A 19,915-nucleotide genomic window follows, 5' to 3' on the forward strand; every position below is an offset into this window, starting at 1 on the left:
AAAAATAATGGTACATTAAAATACTTAAGACTATTACAGAGAAGGAAGCAGTTGCCTGTTAAATGTTATTAAAAATAATAATGTAGCAAATAGCATGATCTTGAAAGCAATATGTTAATATAAAGCTAAGAGGGAAAGTAATTCCATGCATTAACTCTTATGCTCTGGTTTAGAAAATTCAAGGAAATAACATTTGTAATAAACTCCCCAAAATAGGAGATCAAAAATTAATATGGAAGAACAGTTATACGAGCTTGTAATAGAATCAAATAGATGGGGAAGAGACCTTGGATGACAGAAAGCTAGTGGAAAACTGTCCCATGGTCAGGAGATCTTCAGGGAGCTCACAGCAAGAGGAGAGTAAAAAAGGCATCAGAATAAACCCAGAAGTAAGAGGAAAGGAAAGAGTGGGCAGAAAAAGAGTAGCCCTCAAAGTGAGGAGGAAAATATTCCATGAGGCAGTAGGTGTAATCTAGAACAAGAATACCATCTCCAAAGCCTAATGGCTTGGATTTTTATTCCAGCTCTGCTATTCAACTAGCTATGTGACCTTGGGCAAGGTAGTAATCTCTCTAAGGATTAAATATGTATATGTGTGATTATTATGGTTTTTGTCATAATGTACAGTATGTCCATCCATCCATCATGAATGTATATATATATATATATATATATATATATATAGAGAGAGAGAGAGAGAGAGAGAGAGAGTTTTTATATATAGTGTATTATTATGGAAAAAAACAATGGGAAAAAATATAAATGTGGCAACCAGTTATAATGTTCAAAATTTTAATTTGAGCCTGCAAGTTCATAGATATAGAAGAAACAGAAGATCCTTCTTACCACACTATTAATAATATTATTAATTATGATTCCTTTTCATTGCTATACTGTGCAGAGAGGGAGCCATTCAGAGCTCTCTGTTGACTATACCTACACTTTCCCTTCTTGGGAGTTAGTTTTTCCACCAATTTCCTCAAAATGTCACTAAATATTTAGTTTGTTATATTGATGGTTTTGTAGTTGATGACGGTTGCTTGTCCCTACATTCCGGCCCTTTTTCTCCCTTCCTAATAGAAGTTCATCTTTGATCATCTGACTATTCCTTATCACAGCTCAGGTACCTCAGGAGAAGCTAGCTGCCTTTTCCCCCAGCTCCAAGAGTTGGCCTGATTGGTCTAAGAATGCAGGTGAATTGTAATGTATAAAAACATCTAGGGCTTCCGTGGTGGCGCAGTGGTTGAGAGTCCGCCTGCCGATGCAGGGGACACGGGTTCGTGCCCCGGTCCGGGAAGATCCCACATGCCGTGGAGCGGCTGGGCCCGTGAGCCATGGCCGCTGAGCCTGCACATCCGGAGCCTGTGCTCCGCAACGGGAGAGGCCACGACAGTAAGAGGCCCGCGTACCACAAAAAAAACCAAAACAAATCTAATCACTATGTTGTACACCTGAAACTAATTTAATATTATAAGTCAATTATACTTCAATAAAACAATAAAGATGAATTCCAGTTATTGGTTCAGGGATCCAGGCCTAAGCCAATCAGCACATGGCATGTCTCTGGCTACAAGATTCAGTCACAAATGGGTATGTAAACAAATTCTGGCTAATTGGGAGAGATTTGCTGAAGGCTTCTGGGGAAAAGAGGTCTTTGATATTTTAAGACGTCCCCCTGAATCCTTTCTACCTTTCCATGGTATGGAGAGAGGTGAGGTGCTATAGCATTTTTGCTACCATGGGGGGAGCAGCCTAAGGAAAACCCCAATACGCAGAGGAAGGCACAAGACAGGAAGCTGAAGAAATAGAACTAGCATTACTGAATTCAACAGACCTAAAGTCTGTTGACCTCTGGACTCGCAGTCACATAAACCTATACGTTTTCTTACTGTTTAAGCCAGTTTGAACTGAATTTTGAGATACTTGTGTGTTAATTGAGTGTACATATCCAAGGAGCTTTTGTTCATTCTCCTATCAGAGTGCCCTTGATCCAGTTTGGTTGGCTTCATAAAACACTGTATTTTAGCCAGAAAGACTTTTAGCTGTAAAATCTTGAGGGGTCTCCTGTTCAATCACAGTCCTACCATAGCGGGGCTGGAGACTGTATCGAAAGATTCAAAACTTCTTAAAGACCATTCTCTTAGCACAATTTTCTATTGTTTGCACTAATTTGTCCTTTTTCTTTTTATCCAGATTAACTACTGAAAACTTTAGATTTATTCCTCATGCTTTCTTTTGCTAGTGTAGGTAAAGCTTGAATGTGGTACAACGCCAAGAGATGTACCCAGTGATTTTCACAATTCCTTCATCTTTTAGATTTGTGTATGGCTAACATAGGATTTCCATTAAGAACTGTCATTCATAGGAAGCAAGGGGCTGAGAGAGATAAAACAGATGATTCTGACCTAAGACAGTTTTGTCTAAATTTTAAAATATGACAAATAAAAATTAAATTAAAATGAATACATTATGGGGGCTTCCGTGGTGGCGCAGTGGTTGAGAGTCAGCCTGCCGATGCAGGGGACACGGATTTGTGCCCCGGTCCGGGAAGATACCACGTGCCGCGGAGCGGCTGGGCCCGTGAGCCATGGCCTCTGAGCCTGCGCGTCCAGAGCCTGTGCTCCGCAACGGTAGAGGCCACAACAGGGAGAGGCCCGCGTACCACACACAAAAAATAAAAATTAAAATAAAAATTTTTTAAAAATACATTATGAAATTTATACTACTTTTTAAATGAATAGAGAGGGTACACATTGTATGTCATGTTAAATATTCTTAAAGTCTTACCATTTGAATAATACAAAATAATATTTGAAATTAATGTATATTAGATGAAAAATAATTCAGAATTAATGTGTATTTTTGAGTCAGACTCATCATTTTTTTTTGTCTTTGATCTTCAAATCACTATCCTTTTAAAATGTATTTGATTTCCAGTCCTTGTAAATACTACAGTCAGCCTTCGTATCGTGGGCTTCACATCTGCAAATTCAACCAAATGTGGATTGAAAATATTCGGGGGAAAATATTCCAGAACATTCCCAAAATCAAAATTTGAATTTGTCACCCTCAGCAACTGTTTCCATAGCATTTAAGTAGTATTTATAGTTATTTACATAGCACTTACATTGTAGTAGCTATTACAAGTAACCTAGAGATGATTTAAAGTATACATAGGTTATATGCAAATATTACACCATTTTATGTAAGGGACTTGAGCATGTATGGATTTTGGTATCATTGGTTGTCCTTGAACTAATCCCCCACAGATACCGAAGAATGACTATACTCCTTTTCTTTTACGTTAGCGGGATTTTTTTCTTATTATTTGTTCACCAATACTTAGTTAATTTACTCTCCAGAAATAAGCTTTAGGGGAAAACATTAACAAATTCCAGACTACTAAGAATTTACTTAGTTGCTGTGCCACTGAACCATGGGTTTGATATTAGAACCAAAGGCTCTGCCTACTAGTAATCTTTTGCCTCTGTTTTATTTCTTGTTTCGGGTGACTGTTCACATCTTAAATATTATTTGCCACGAAAATCATTCACTGATGAATGCTGAGTTCAGATATTACCTCTTCTGGGACGGCTGTATGGATTCCCCTAAAGCCACTCAGCCTTCCCCTCCTCTGTGCTCCCCTAATGCTCTCTTCATACCTCCATTGACATTGCATTTACCAATTTTCTTTTATTTAATTTTTTGTATAGCTGTCTCCTTCACTAATCTGTGCTATCTTTGACAGTAGACTCCCAGCCTTATAGAATTTGGGACCTCAATGCCTGCCACAAAAGCTGCCACAGGTGCAATCAACATGTTTCTTGTACCCCTGAATACATTTATGTCTTCTAAGGAATGTACCTAGTTTCTGTCATTCTACTTAAAGATTAGAGACAGTTACCTTTCACCTCCTCTGTAAATTGCAACTATTTGCAGTTCATCATGGCTAAGAGACTGTTCTGGAGTAGACTATCTACATTCAAAATCCAGCTCAGCTGTTTACTAACTGAACAACCTTGAAGAAGTTACTTAACATCTCCAAGTCTCAATTTCTGCAGCTGCAATGTTGATATAATAACAGAAACTACTTCATGGGGGTTTGTACAAATTAATTGAGAAAATTTATATCAAGGTCTTCGTAAAATGCTGGCTTATAACACACATTTTCACCTTTATGTAGTTGGCAATGCTTATGGGTGTAACTTCAGCTGTTATTATTACTGTTGTTATTATTAGCTCCTTAAATTTTTTACTTTCAGTGTGATTAGGTATTACATTTCCAATAATAATGGAATTTTGTTATGGGAAGGAAGGCTATGGACTTGTTAGCTTTGGAAAAATTCCAGGTCATTTTACAGCTGAAAATTAACAGTATCAACAAGAAGCATTCATGCCAGGATTGTACTTTTATTGTTCACAGGCCGTCTGTTTGCAGGAAGGCAAGTTTTATATTTCCAGTCGGTCTTCAACCCATCATTTGAATTCCCTGGTGTCTATTTTCAGGGTATTAGCAAGTGGTTATATGATTACACAAACTCTAAAATTCAAATAAAGAGTTGGCAGTGATAGGGAAAAACATTAATAGTATTTTGCTGTATATTCAAAATACTGCAAAGTTCCCCATATTTCCATGCATGATATATTATTGTGGATAAGTCAGGATTGTGAAAGATTTAGAAAATTGATCTTTAACAAAAAATGCTGATTATTTAGTATTGTCCCACTAACTTTAATTTTTTCTTCCCAGTTCCAGCTCTTGAAAATTTGTGAGTGTGATGGAAATATGTGTAGGTGTATGTTTGCCAGAGGAAAATGTATTTATATAAATGGCAATGCTTCTAGGTAAAAAGAAAATCCCCAGATATGCAGATCCCATTAGAATTCCAAAGAATCTCACTTGACTATATTTATAGCTCTTTAGCATTAGCCCTCTGAAATCAAGTTGAAAACATTAAATTAGTTGGAACTTATAGAGACTGTCCTGTTAAAAAAGAAGCTTAACTGGGACTTTTGGTTGGACTACAGAAAAATTGAGTTTACTTTGGAAATGGACCCATAAACTACTCTGTTCTTTGTAAATGTCATATTTAGGAAAGAAAAAGCAAATGTAAGATCAACTTGCAGATTCAAGTGTGCCAATTGTGAGGGAATAGCAACTAAAAACCAGCAACTGTCTCCTCAGAGATGCACTAAATTAGGTCTGAATTTCATGAGCTTTGGTAGGCACTTACACTGTACCCTGACTTGGGAGTACTTTCCCTGAATTCTGGAGACTGCATATGAAATATTTAATTCATTTTTTTTTGTCAGTACTTCCAATTGCTTTAATGGGAGTACATGTACCACCGCTAGTATTTTATTTTTACACTCGAAAATTCTCACTCCTCCCCCAAATTAACACTTTTGTGTAATTAGCATTGCCTAAAATAATAGATCTTTTTTCAACATGGGAAGAAGAGGGGGATAAGGAGAGAGAGGGAAAGAAGGGAAAGCAATGTCCATCTGTTCAGCTAAAAGTGGGGAGTAGAGAGATGAGGCAGGAGGAAGAATTCATAGACTCAGAAAGTAGGATAAAAAAATTTTATATTTGATTCTGTGACCCTCCATCTTCTGTGCAATGTTGATTTTTTAAGCACTAAAGAATTTTTTTCAAGTATTCAGCAGTATTACTTTTTTTCTATTTTGCGATAAATTATCTGCCAATAAAATGTTAATTCTCTATAGGTCATTTCATCCCATGCCTGTTGGAAAACTCTTATTTATTTATTTATTTTGCTGTACGCGGGCCTCTCACTGCTGTGGCCTCTCCCGTTGCGGAGCACAGGCTCCGGACGCGCAGGCTCAGCGGCCATGGCTCACGGGCCCAGCCGCTCCGCGGCATGTGGGATCTTCCCGGACCGGGGCACGAACCCGTGTCCCCTGCATCGGCAGGGGTACTCTCAACCACTGCGCCACCACGGAAGCCCCAACTTTTATTTTTAAAATCAACTTTATGGAGATATAATTTACAAACAATGAACTACCTACTAACTATAAAATTTTTGAGTTTTGACATATATATATACCTGAGAAACTACTGCTACAAATCAAGATGTGGATTGCTTTCATAACTCTCCAAATATTCCCCATGGCCCCATACAATTCATTTCTCTCTCTGCTCCTGGCTCCAGGCAACAATTGATCTGTCCTTTGTACTGATAATTAGTTTGCAATTTCTAAAATTTTAATGAAATAGAATGATGTGTACTTTTTGTGTCTGGCTTCTTTCACTCATCATGATATTTTTGAGGTTGATCCATGTTGCATGTATCAGTAATTCATTCCTTTTTATTACTGAGGCGTATTAAATTATATCAATTTACCACTTTAAAAAAAATCCATTCACCTGCTGATGAACATTTGGGTAGCTTCCAGGTTTTAACTTTGTGAATAATGCTGATCTGAGCATTCATATACAAATCTTTGGGTGGACATAGGTTCCCATTCTTCTAGGGTAGCAAAATACTTAGGAATGGAATTGCTGGGTCATATGGTAATTATATGTCTAACTGTATTAGAAACTGCCAAATAATTTTTCCAAGTGGTTACACCATTTTACATTCCAATGAAGTGTAAGCTCCATGAGTTCCACATCCTCACCAAGCACTGGTATTTTTAGTCTTTTTAACTTTAGTTCAAATGGGTATATAATACTATCTCACTGGGGTTTTAATCTGCATTTTCCTTAATGGCTAATGATGTAGAGCATCTTTTCATGTGCTTACTTGTGATTTGTATATCTTCTTCTGTGAAGTATCTGTTCAAATCTCTTGCCTATCTTTATGTTGGGTTATTTGACTTCTTATTAATGAGTTGTACAAGTTCGTTATATACTCTGGGAACAAGCCCTTTGCCAGATATGTGTGTTTTCGCTAAATTTTTTTCCAATCTGAAGCTTGCCTTCTCACTTTCTTAATAGTGTCTTTTTATGGAAAACAAATGGTTTTAATTTTAGTAAAAACCTATTTATCATTTTTTTCTTTTATGTTTTACTTTTTTTTTGCATCTAATCTAAGAAATCGTTGCATAACTCAAGGTCAGAAAGATTTTCTCCTATTTTTCCTCCTAGAGATTTTATAGATTTAGCTTCTCTCTTAGGTCTACCATCAATGTGAGTTAATGTTTGTGTATGACAGGAGATGATGGTTGATATTTATTTTTTGTATGGGTATCCAGTTATTCTAGCACCATTTGTTGAAAAGATTATTTTTGTGCTACCTTTCCTATTCTGTCCAATGCTGATTTTCTAGTACTAGCCAAAGCTCATTTTTTAAAGTATTCAGCAATATTATTTTATACCCATTTTATAATAAGTATCAATATCTGCCATTAAATGGTTGATACTCCATAGGGCATTTATCCTTTGTCTTTTGGGAATTTTTTTTTTTTTTAAATCAACTTTACTGAGGTATAGTTTACAAACAGCAGACTGTATCTTTTAGTGAATATCACTTTTGAAAGTGGGTCAGAAGTGAAATCAACGACCTTTTGCTAGGTTCCATTGCTGGCTTCTCCCCAATTCTATCTAGTGAAAATGATGGATCATTTACCTGTGTCATGTACTGTGTTAGGAAAGAGACAAGAATAAGAAACCATTTTCTAGAAGATTTCATTTTGGGAACTAGGAATAAAAGCATGTCACATAGGGCTTCCCCGGTGGCGCAGTGGTTGAGAGTCCGCCTGCCGATGCAGGGGACACGGGTTCATGCCCCGGTCCGGGAGGATCCCACGTGCCGCGGAGCGGCTGGGCCCGTGAGCCATGGCCGCTGAGCCTGCGCGTCCGGAGCCTGTGCTCCGCAACGGGAGAGGCCACAACAGTGAGAGGCCCATGTACCAAAAGCATATCACATAGGATCCAGTCACTGCTGTAATAAAGGTTAAGAAAAAAATATTGACAATCCCAGAGGAAAGAGGAGAAGTTACAGAAAACTTCACAGAGGTGGTATAGCTTGAATTAGGTTATCTTTATTATAATTCCTTTGAATTAGGTTATCTTTATTATAATTCCTTTAGCCTTCTTTTGAAAAAGAAACATTCATCACAGAAAACTTAGAAAATATAAATAAAGATATTTACCTCATTAATCTGGATTTTGGATGTTAGCAATCTCATCTGGATCAGAAAGCTCAGTGATGAGGTGTGCCTTAAGTAAAGAAGGGAAATCTTTATAGAGATCTTCCCTATCGAGGAGTCATTTATTGATAAGGTTACTAAAGCTAGCTGCAACTAAGTGTAAACTGTTTGCCTTGGGCTAAACAAATGTGCTTCCTTGAAGAAAAGGAATGGATGCCAGAGGATTAGCTGTAAGAGGCCTGAAGGTGGGATTCCATTAAATGAAAAGTGCCATATAGAAATAGCAGTGTCTGTGTTCCCTAGCACTCACCCTTTGCTAAGCATCCTAGGTGCTTTATTGAATTCTCACAGCAACCTTAGGAAAGATTTACAAAGAGAGAAATTAAGGCAAGAAATGTTAAGGTCTCGTGGTAGATTATTGTTCAAAAATATTCACCCTCCCTTACCATCAATTCCCCATCCCACTGATCCTTGGTTTGGTCATGTGACTGGCTTTGGTCTCATGGTAGACAGAGTGTACTTCCTTGTCCCTTTACTTAGACTTTGGGCCTGGCCATGTGATTTTCTTTAGCCAATGGGATGCTAACAGATATAACACAAGCAGAGGCTTGAAATATACATGTGTGGAGGGCTTCTCCTCTTATGCCTCTGCCATCACTACGAGATGAACATGCCCTAGGATAGCCTACTGGTCCAAAGAGGATGAAAGAGGTGGAATGGACTTGGAGCCAACCTGTAATTTGGAGCACAGCACAGCCTGGATCAGGCAACCCACAGATGGTGAGAGAGAATAGTTGATTGTTGTTTATTCCACTGAGTTTTATGGTGGTTTGTTATTCAGCCACCTAATTAAGTGGCAGAAAGAATTTGAACACTGACAATATGGGTACAGAGTATGTATCATACTGCTACTTGTACAGGAAATAATGAGTTCTTTTCAAATGTCTAGCTAAAGATAATCAGTTGGAGGATGAAGCAAAGGTCTATAACTCAGGAGAAAGTAATGGGTTTGGAATTAAGAGCATATTTAATCAATTAAAGAACTAAACCTTGGCAAATCATTTAATCTCTCTGTACTTTCCTTAAAAGACTTGTGAAAAATAAAGTACTAGCTGTCAAAGCTCTTTAAAATGTTAAAAGTGTTATTGAAATTCTAGTTTTTCCTTTAAGTCTATTTTGTTTCCTGCTGTATCTCAGTGCCCAGTGTGTCATAGGTGCTAAGTACATATTTGTTAAAATAAATTGAAGTGAATTATTTTCAAACAGTATTCTTAGTTCATAAATAACAAAAACACAAAGCATATTTGTCATTAGGAAAGTAATTAATTTCTATTCTTGACAAGAGTAGGAAAAAATGTCAAGGAAGTCCCTTCCTCTTACAGCAGTGGACTGGTATGGAATATACAGAGGATGTTCGTTTCTTATCTCTACTGCTCAACTAATTGTACCAGACTGATGTTCTGAAAATACTAACACTAACGAGAATGTTGCTGCAGTCTTCTAACAGGCTACTTTCTGCCCCAAAGAGTGTTTTGTTAGTGGGAAAATATTTGAATTTAATATTTGTTCTGCAGTTAAAAAAATTAAGTTTTATTTATAAAATACAGATAATTCAGAAAACAACCAAATGAGCTTGTGAATTCCAAAGTTAGGTCACTATGATAGGAAGAAAATGTTCATTTGTCCTTTTTCCTTCTCTGTTTACCATAAAGCAAGATATAGCCAAATAAGTAGTCTCCCTTTTAATACATTTTGCATTTAATTCATTTAGGATTCTGGTCAAGGTTATGGTTAGTTTGGGTTCAGGTTAGGGGGCACGTTTGTTCCTCACATCAAATCACAGAGACATTAAAGGATTAGAGATGTTATATAGGTTGTTCTACTTTCTATTATAACACAGCTTGCCTTTTTTTTTTTTTTTTTTTTTTGTGGTACGCGGGCCTCTCACTGTCGTGGCCTCTCCCGTTGCGGAGCACAGGCTCCGGACGCGCAGCCTCAGCGGCCATGGCTCACGGGCCCAGCCGCTCCGCGGCATGTGGGATCTTCCCGGACCGGGGCACGAACCCGTGTCCCCTGCATCGGCAGGCGGACTCTCAACCACTGCGCCACCAGGGAAGCCCCAGCTTGCCTTTTTATCCCAAAACTTCTCCCATGATGTCCTGAAAAACATTTTGGTGGTGTAGATAAGGGTTACATCAGCTCTAAACTTAAATGGGAACATTTGAACAGTATTGCATCACCAATGTGAAACTGACTAACAGTCTGGAAGCAGCAAATTTTACTTAAGTATATTTCATTGTAGTGACTACTTCATCCTGTGACAGATATTCTCCAGTGAGGATTTTGGGTGAAGACTTTCTGTCCCAGCTAAAATCTTTTAATAGCTACTCCTAATCCTGAACCAGTTCTGGCCTCCTGTTCACATGTGTTTGGAATGTAATTAAATCTATCAGTGTCATTGTTATATTAAGAGTTATAGACTATCCCTAGTATTGAAAGAAAGGAAGGAAAAGATCAATCTTCTCATTATTTTTGCTGCAGATTTTCATCATAATGATTTCTTTGTTTTATTTATTGTAAACCTATTGTATCTGTGCAAAGACCATATGTTTGCAATTCTTGACTTGGAAATGCCGGAAGATAAAAGGAGGGAAATAAACATCAGAAATACAAATATAACTGATATCCTAGATTCCTTGACAGGATCCAGGGTATTAAAGTTGGTTTTACCCTACTCACAAAAGTTTATATCTGATCTTATCGTCCCCACACTACAGATGAAATAGAAACTAAATAGGAAGAATTTAGCACTGTAGTAGGGACTTAAATCTTTTAAAAGAGACAAAAGGGATTGAAATGCTCAAGATTTCATGGTATAAGAATGATACCAAGGGCTTCCCTGGTGGCGCAGTGATTGAGTCCGCCTGCCGATGCAGGGGACACGGGTTCGTGCCCTGGTCTGGGAAGATCCCACATGCCACGGAGCGGCTAAGCCCGTGCGCCATGGCCGCTGATCCTGCGCGTCCGGAGCCTGTGCTCCACAACGGGAAAGGCCACAACAGAGAGAGGCCCGCGTACCGCAAAAAAAAAAAAAAAAAAAAAAAAAAAGATACCAAGACAAAAATGTTATTTTTGAAATCTAAAATTCAAAAAACAAAAAATTCAATTAAAAGAATTTCTAAAGCCCAGTGTTGCACAAACTACAAAATTTGGGAGACCTTCTTAACATCTTCCTCTCATTTTTGCCTAATATCTATTTGTTCAAGTTATTTCAGTTGTACCTCCTATATTTCTTTCCAATCACTTCCTTTCTAACATTTCCATCGCCCTCAACTATCTTGCCATTTTCTAATCTCAACCTGGCTGATTTTTTTTGTAAAAAATAAAATGTGGGCTTCCCTGGTGGCGCAGTGGTTGAGAGTCCGCCTGCCGATGCAGGGGACACGGGTTCGTGCACCGGTCCGGGAGGATCCCATGTGCCGCGGAGCGGCTGGGCCCGTGAGCCGTGGCCGCTGAGCCTGCGCGTCCGGAGCCTGTGCTCCGCAATGGGAGAGGCCACAGCAGTGAGAGGCCCGCAAAAAAAAAATAAAATAAAATAAAATAAAATAAAATGTGACTATAACTCTGGGGCCTAACACCCATCATTACTCTTAGGATAAAGGCCAGCACCTTTAGGATGGCCTACAGAGCTCTTTTCTATCTGGCTTCAGTTCTCTCCATTCCGGCCACCCTGGCTTTCTTTCCAGGGTTTAGAACAAACCAAATTCCTTCTTGCCTCAGGGTCTTCAAATATGTTCCTCCTTCTGCCTGAAAGACTACATAATAAATATATATATTTATTACCTATAAATATGTAAAGTATTTCTTATTGAAATTATCAAACATATTCATATTAATAATACATGTCTAATCATATTTCATCTATGGCACCACCCACGTTACCTCCACTGCAGATAACTTTGAAGCAAATCCCAGCCATGTAATGAAAGACTCTTTCTAACTCACAATTATCCTCAAGGTCTCTGCTCAAGCGCCACCTGTTTCCCCCATTCCTCTGCCATCTAGGTCATACTGCCTGGTCATATGGTCTCATTGTACTCAGCGCTTCTACTTTAAGAAATCATTTCAGTATGGAATTATATATTTATGTGTATGGTTTTCGTATTATTGTCTATCTTCATCCTATACTTCATGTCCCATGAGGAGAAATGGTGTCTTTTTTGCTCATCATTTTACCTCCTCTACTTATCAGTGTGCCTGGCTCAGAGTGAATTCTTAATAAATATCCATTAATTAAGCTGTGGGGATTTTCATAATAGAACCCTGCCCATTGCTGCCTTCTTAGCATTCTTCGTGGTCTTTTAATGTCAAAAGATTTCCTGCATATAGCCCCTGCCCTGTGATACTTTAGTCTCTCCAAATAGAGACTTCTATCCTCCCTTTGATTTCTTCTGAAGCACTTGATCAGGTATTACTTTACCAACAGGTGCAGTTGGTCCTATTTTCAAAATGAATGTGCAGGCAAAACTTATAATTAATATTTATCTTCTGGATCTTTTAAATGATCGTTAGCTATTTCTTTTACATCATAATACTGTTTTCTCCCCACTAAATACAAAACAACAGTGTAATAGAAAGCAGTCTGTGGGAAGGTGCCATCAACATTAACGTTTATTATGTATCGTTGTATAACCAACGCTATGGTCAAGTGAATGGAAAAATATTTCATTGAAAGGCTGATAGATTATCTTAATGAAAATGGTTTTCAACAGCATTACTTGATTTTAGTTTCTTAATTTTAAATCACATAGACATAAGTTTTGCTGTATTTTATTTACATAAACCCCAATATTATTTAGAGTTTCTATTTCAGTATGAGAAAAATATATATATTAAGAAAAATTAAGAAAGTTAAATTCTGGGAAATTTTAAAGGTGAAATGTGAAAGGTGAAAATGTCCCCACAAATCTGGTATCACATATTTCTTAGAGTTATTTTTATAACTTTTTAAGATAGCAGTATATTTTGATATTTTGTTGACAGAAAATTTTGGCCTAAATGTATAAGTTCATAATAACTGGTCACTAGGTTTTGCTCTTTTGCAATATAATGTTATATAGGATTCTGTTTATCTGTACTTCATAATGACTACTAATCTAGTCAAAGTTTTCTGCAAAATTACAGCATCAGCTTGGATTAAGAGATGTAATGATTGGGACTTTCCTGGTGGCACAGTGGTTAAGACTCTGTGCTCCTAGTGCAGGGGGCCCAGGCTTGATCTCTGGTCATGGAACTAGATTCCACATGCATGCAGCAACTAAGAGTTCGCATACCACAACTAAGGAGCCGGCAAGTTGCATCTAAGGAGCCCACAAGCCGCAAGTAAGGAGCCCATGAACCTCAACTAAGACCCGGCACAACCAAATAAATAAATAAATATTTAAAAAGAGAGAGATGTAATGATGGTGTAATTTAGAAGATGACACTGTTCAAAGGGAGAGAAAATTATGAGCAATTGCTAAGAAAGCAAATCTATAAAATTAAATATATCCCCAAATCATAGAAGTAAATTTTTTATTTGAGATTTTCATGTGGTTATGTGATGAGGACTTGGTTCCTGTCTTGGATACACCCATATGTTGGTATTATCAAACTTCATGACTCCAAATATTTCCTTTCATGAACACATTTTCTCCCTTGTCACCTTGTCACCTCCACTGCAATGACTTCTATTCCTTTGGCATAAGATTGTTCATCTTAAAAATAAAAGATCCAGGGCTTCCCTGGTGGCGCAGTGGTTGAGAGTCCGCCTGCCGATGCAGGGGACACGGGTTCGTGCCCCGGTCCGGGAAGATCCCACATGCCGTGGAGCGGCTGGGCCCGTGAGCCATAGCCGCTGAGCCTGAGCGTCCAGAGCCTGTGCTCTGCAATGAGAGAGGCCACAACAGTGAGAGGCCCGCATACCGCAAAAAAATAATAATAATAATAAAATAAAAGATCCAGGGGCTCCCCTGGTGGCGCAGTGGTTGAGAGTCCGCCTGCCTATGCAGGGGACACAGGTTCGTGCCCCGGTCCGGGAAGATCCCACATGCCGCGGAGCAGCTGGGCCCGTGAGCCATAACCGCTGAGCCTGCGCGTCCGGAGCCTGTGCTCCGCAACGGGAGAGGCCACAGCAGTGAGAGGCTCGCGAACTGCAAAATAAATAAATAAAAGATCCTATAACCAATTTTAAGCATTCTATTAAACCTGTTTATAAGTGATAATTAATTGGGATATGAAATATTACTTCTCCTAACTGCATCTCCCTGAATCAGAAATACATTATATAATTAGCATGTCTTAAATTACTTTTCCGTCACTAGGTAAATAAACTTACTAGAGAAAATTGTTGAGTTAATTCCTCTACAGTTCTTTAGCATTTGAAAGGAAGTGCTTACATGCAATGTCATTTCTAATTTCCATCAAATTGGATGTTTCAAAGGACTTTTAAAGACTATTATTGACCTTGGTAGAAATTGATACTGTATATAATTCAACTGCTTCATTTGTCATATGTGGGATGTGCAAAGTGGCTATTTTTCAGAAAATGTCAGTTGAAATGAGAATTTCAATTATTTTTTTCATCTATAGTTGGGAACTAAATCTGGGGCAAAGATGCTTAATAATCTGTGATATATGAACAATAAATTATGCAAAGATTCTGATTATACTTATACTGACATCTTTACATCATAAGACTTTTTAGAGATTAAAGTGTAACCTAGTCTTTTAACCACATGTGTAATAGATATATTTTAGCATTCAAGTATCTGACCAAATTAAAGATACAGCACCATCTTATGGATATTTCTATATCTGTAAAATTTATAAATATAAAAATCTTTTTGAGTTTGGGAATAGAAAAGCTTTATCAGTGAAAAAAAAAAGTAGGCGGAGAATATTTTACTGTAACAAGGAAAAATGTTGCAATATTGAGTAACTTGAATGTGTATGTGTGCATGCATGTATGAATGTGTGTGTTTGTGATGGCAAGGTAAATAAAGAGATTTGTAATTCTTTTCACCCTTCAAAATTAAAAATTTGAAGAAGACAAATAAACAAGTTATTACAATACAAATTCATAACGTTGTGAAATAAGACGAGTAGCTCAGAATACTGTCAGTCTCTAAATGACTCTGGGACATCACCGATTATCACCTTGCAAAGAAGTGTTCTTATAAGACATGAACCACACTTTCTAGAAAGTGATGAGAAATTTAGGTATGATAATAAACCTATTTAACTATCTGCTGATACTATAGAACTGGTAATCAAGTCTCCTTATATTTATCTAGCATTTAAATGTTTTCATAAGTGATTTATGCCCATTATTGTGTTTTGATTTTAGGTACAGATATTTTTGAATAAACACTTCTTAATAACCCTTCTTATTATTTTAATATAAAACACATAGCCAATTTAAGGAGATTATAGAAAAATTGATGAACAAAACTCCGCAATTAATTATTAAGGTGTAGTTACATGGGTATGGTTCATATCCTTCATGCTTGGCTTACTTTAGTTATCATATATAGACCTGAGGCTCTACATGATTTACCCAGTTTATATGGTGTAAAACTATCCCACTTCTAACCAAAGCACAGATTCAGTAGTTCTTAACATTTTAGGGTCTTGAACTCCATGATAAAAGCTTTGGAACCTCTCTTTTTTAAAAAGTCCATAGATACATTTTGCACCTAATTTTAGGGGCTTCTGGACTCCCTGGAGCTCATCCATGCTCTATGATTTTATATAGTATTCTCCTTATTTTAACATTTATTTCCTTAGGATGTGATATTGACAAGTAAAAGCCAGGAGCTTTATCACGAAAATGCAAGGTCTTCTTGTGGTAGAAGTGATCCATAATTTTTACACACACACACACTCCTATTTGGCTTTAACTCATGTTCTCCCACAACTAAATTATATTAAAAGACCAGTGTAAATAAAGGGGTTCTTATTAGTTTATTTTTATAAAGATTTTATTTTCATGTTATTTACAGTGAGATGTAAAAATATGACATTGACTACAAACAATATAGAATTTTTAGCTTTATCCTCACAGAATACTACAGGTCCTAATAATGTCCTATTATGAATAGTTTTCTATATCATATAGACTTGACTCTAAATTTCTAAATTTTGTTTCAAATGTAAACTTGTAACTGATTTAATAAAATTAAGTTATTCCGGATGTCCATATTAATAGAAAAAATACAACATAAAGTTGAAAAATTCTAAGCATACCATATACATATTTTTACGTTTACTTCTGAGATTTGGATAGGTATTCTATAGCTTAATAAGAAATCCAGGGAAATTTAATAGATTTATAATAGTAGTGTTATGTTTAAATGCAGATCCAAGACACTATATTAGATGTTAACTTAATTTTCCGTGTTATCAAATGCAGAATTATCATAATGTAAAAATTATTTTATTGATACTCTAGAACACTCTTGCTAATTTAATAAAATGCTTTAAGTTGTAAGAGCAGATTTCATAAAAAATCATGAAAAATTTAGATATCTGATCATTTAAAACGGTAATGAAAATATTTCCACCACCTATACCTTTAACTGTAATACGATCCATGGGATGGATATATCTGCTCTACAGTAGTGTAATACTTTGTCCTTAAATTGGGAGGAAAGTAAAACAATGAATTCGCCCCGCCCCAATCGGCACCCCGCCCCCACCCTGAAGTCCGAGGAGGCGCGCAGGGGGCCTCCAGTCGCTGGGCTACCCTGAGGACCGAGTGCTGTGCTCCCACCTCGCGCTCCTTCGCAGCTGCCCCAGCTCAGGGCCAGGGCCACGTGGCACCGCCCAGGGACCCCGGGTCATCCTGCGTGTGGGAGGGTGTTCTCAGGAAGCAGGGGCCTGCGCGTCCCCCGGTGTGGTGGGGGAGGTGGGTGCCGTGCGGGCACACTAGCTGGTGGCTCGGGCGAGGAGGCCACCATCTTCAGGGTGAGGGTCGTGCAGCAAGGCGCGGCCCTGGAGGAGGGAGAGGTGGCGGGGATCTGGGAGGAGTTTGGGCTGCTGCTGGTGGAAGACGACATGCAAGTGGTGGAGGCGGGGGCGGAGGAATAGCAGGAGGGGGTGCAGGCGGAGGAACGGGAGGAGAAGCCCCAGGAGCAGGGGCAGGAAGAGCCAGGGCCGGGACCCCGGGACCCACGACCGCCCGGCCCCTGCTGCGGGCGCTGGCAGCCCTTTAGTTAGAGCTGAGCACTCTGAACGCCGAAGCCAGCAGGGCCTACACTTGGCTCAAGCGCGTGATCGGTCAGACGCGGAAGCCTCACTTGGATGGAAGAAGGGCCATCATCTGGGGCATCCGTGGCTTCTGAGCCAGAGTCATCATGAACCAACCCCAGATGTCGGCCATGATCAGTTACCAAGATGAGGACATGCTTAGCTACATGATCAGTTTGGAGGTGCAGGAATTGGGCCGCTGCAAGTTGATGTTTTTCTTTCGGAACAACTCCTACTTCTGGAATGACGTGATCATTAAGGAGTATCACCTTCGCATCGCTGGATATAGGGCGTCTCGTTCCACTCTAGTTCAGTGGTTCTGGGATTATTAACAAGGTGCCCCCAGCCGCAGGCAGGACACCACCAGCCTTAACTTCCTCAACTGGTTGTCTGACCACAACTGCCCAGGATTGCTGAGATCATCGGCGAGGGTCTGTGGCCCAATCCTCTGCACTACTACCCCAGGGAGGAAGGCCCCACTGGGACAGACCCGTAGATAAAGGCACTGGGGGAGCCTCAGAGTTTGGCCAAATAGCACAAGAGGCAGGAGGCGTCTACAGATGCCGGGGACGGGTGGATATATCTACCTACGCGGTTCTGGTGCCCAGGGGAGAAATGAGGAAAGGATGGCTAGTGAAGGTTCCAGAGACCACGGCCCCACGTGCTGGGAATGACATCCAGAGATACATAAACAAGTTAACAAGTGGAAAAAAAAAAAAAAAAAAGAATTAGTGATGCAGTGGTAAAATTAGAGACCTAACCTTGAAAACTAGGGATTCTCAAAATATGGTCCTCAAACCCCTGGTTGGGGGTGTTCCCTGAGACCCTATCAGGGAGGTCTGTGAGGTTGAAACTATTTTAATAGGAATACTAAGATCTCTTCTTTGTCGTTTTCACTCTGTTGATATTGCATAGATGGTGCAGTAACAATGGTGGATTCATGCTGAAGCTTTAGCATGAATCAAGGCAATGGCACCAAAATCACTAGTAATCATTGTGTTCACACTCACAGAAAAAAATAAGCCAGATTCACTTATGACTATTTCTGATTAAGCAGCAAAAAATATTTATTTTTAAAAATCTCAACCCTTGGGTACACATTTAAAAAATAATGTGAAGTGAAATGGGAAGTATACATAAAACACTTCTGCTGCATAACGAAGTACAATGATGGGAGAACTGTCTGAGTTGCAAGCTGAACTATCTGCTTTTTCATAGAACACCATTTTTACTCGAGAGAGCAACTCGACAAATTATAGTTACTCATACTTAGATATTTGGCAGACATTTTCTCACATGTGAGGGAAGTGAGCTTGTCACTTTATGGAAAACAACTGACAGTTCTGTTGTGCCAGTGATAAATTCGAGCTTTCAGATGAAAATTAGAATTTTGTAAAACGTTATCTGCCAAAGTAAATGATAGTTTTCCAGTACTTAATGACTTGTTTGATGAAATTATTGACAAATGTATTTTGTTGGATACTATATAATAAAATAAAATGTGTCAACTTTTGAACAATCTACATTACCCAATGAACCAGTGTTTTCCACATGACCAATGAATGACATTATGAAATCATGCATCAGTAAAAGATCCATCCAAAGTTCAAGATAGACTACTGGATTTTTTAAAATCACAGAGTAAGAAAAATTTACTGACGTGGTTATAGATTCCACATTGCAACTAAGCTTAAAGAAACTACCACTCATTGAGTTTTGGTTTAATATCAAAGAAGAATATCCATAATTATGTGAAAGGCTATTAAAATACTCCTTCCTTTTTCAACCACATATCTATATAAGGTTGGATTATCTTCATCTGTTTCAAACTAAACAATGTATTGCAACAGACTGAAGTAGAAGCAGATATGAGAATGTAGAAGCACATGAATTCTACTAAGCCAGACATTAAAGAGATTTGTATAGTGTAAAATAGTACAACTCTTCCCACTCAACTTTTTCTTTATATATGTTTATGAAAAAAACATATATAACATGTTATATAATAGGTTATTATTATTAAATGAATTAATAGTCACTTCTAAATTTCCTTAGTTTTATCTTTCTAATATTAGAAATACTAATAAATATAACCCACATAACCAAGAGAACTTTGAGGTCCTTAATAAGTTTTAAGAGGGTAAATAGGCCCTGAGAACAAGTGTGTTAATCACTGTTACAGACCAGGGTAATAGTAAATAATTAATAAAGACATATCTTCATTTTCCCCACTTAATATCATTTGACTATCCCTTATAATTTTCTCTGATAAAAACTCTATTTCAATTTAATTTCAGTTTACTTTTCTATTTCAGTTTAATTTTCTTGAGCATTATTGTTGAAATGGTCTAGGTTTTTTTTTTTCTTTTTCTTTTTTTTTTTAAATAGGAGTAGAATTCTCATCTCTTGAGACATTGGTTGAATTCCTGGTTAATCAATGCAATGCTCTTTACAGTATCCTAGTATAGTGCTTAATATAAACTAGGCACTCAATAAATGTTATTGATTGGCA

General features: G+C 38.1%; 1 pseudogene; it reads left to right on the forward strand.

The window, feature by feature from the left end:
• Nucleotides 1-17,899, forward strand: part of LOC131762390 (testis-specific Y-encoded protein 1 pseudogene) — a 56,633-nt pseudogene extending 38,734 nt beyond the window's left edge.
• Nucleotides 17,900-19,915: the final 2,016 nt, after the last annotated feature.

The sequence above is a fragment of the Kogia breviceps genome, chromosome 9, assembly GCF_026419965.1.
Source record: "Kogia breviceps isolate mKogBre1 chromosome 9, mKogBre1 haplotype 1, whole genome shotgun sequence".
NCBI lineage: Eukaryota > Metazoa > Chordata > Mammalia > Artiodactyla > Physeteridae > Kogia > Kogia breviceps.